The 1,039-nt window shown below is 40.4% G+C and overlaps 1 protein-coding gene across 3 annotated transcripts in view; it reads left to right on the forward strand.

Moving 5' to 3' along the window:
• UGP2 (UDP-glucose pyrophosphorylase 2) overlaps positions 1-1,039 on the forward strand; it is a 56,768-nt gene that overhangs the window by 17,770 nt on the left and 37,959 nt on the right. The window lies entirely within an intron of this gene.

Raw genomic sequence — 1,039 nt, forward strand, 5'->3', positions numbered from 1 at the left:
GATGATCCTGTGAAAGTGCTGCATTCAATATGCCAGCCAATTTGGAAAACTCAGCAGTGGCCACAGGACTGGAAAAGGTCATTGTTCATTCCAATCCCTAAGAAAGGTAATGCCAAAAAATGCTCAAACTAGTACACAATTGCACTCATCTCACATGCTAGTAAAGTAATGCTCAAAATTCTCCAAGCCAGGCTTGGAGAATTCAAGCAGTACATGAACCATAAACTTCCAGATGTTCAAGCTGAATTTAGAAAAGACAGAGGAACCAGAGATCAAATTGCCAACGTCTGCTGGATCATTGAAAAAGCAAGAGAGTTCCAGAAAAACATCTATTTCTGGTTTATTGACTATGCCAAAGCCTTTGACTGTGTGGATCACAATAAACTGTGGAAAATTCTGAATACCAGACCACCTGACCTGCCTCTTGAGAAACCTGTATGCAGGTCAGGAAGCAACAGTTAGAATTGGACATGGAACAACAGACTGGTTCCAAATTGGGAAAGGAGTACGTCAAGGCTGTATATTATCACCGTGCTTATTTAACTTATATGTAGAGTACATCATGAGAAATGCTGGGCTGGATGAAGCACAAGCTGGAATCAACACTTCCGGGAGAAATATCAACAACTTCAGATATGCAGATAACACCACCCTTAAGGCAGAAAGTAAAGAAGAACTAAAGAACCTCTTGATGAGAGTGAAAAAGTTGGCTTTAAGCTCAACATTCAGAAAACTAAGATCATGTTATCCGGTCCCATCACTTCATGGCAAATAGATGAGGAAACAGTGGAAGCAGTGTCAGACTTTATTTTTTTGGGCTCCAAAAGCACTGCAGATGGTGACTGCAGCCTTGAAATTAAAAGACATTTACTTCTTGGAAGGAAAGTTAATGACCAACCTAGACAGCATATTAAAAAACTGAGACATTACTTTGCCAACAAAGGTCTGTCTAGTCAAGGCTATGGTTTTTCCAGTAGTCATGTATGGATGTGAGAGTTGGACTGTGAAGAAGGCTGAGCACCGAAGAATTGATGCTTTT

This window comes from Bison bison, unplaced genomic scaffold (assembly GCF_000754665.1).
Source record: "Bison bison bison isolate TAMUID 2011002044 unplaced genomic scaffold, Bison_UMD1.0 scf7180017864489, whole genome shotgun sequence".
Classification (NCBI taxonomy): domain Eukaryota; kingdom Metazoa; phylum Chordata; class Mammalia; order Artiodactyla; family Bovidae; genus Bison; species Bison bison.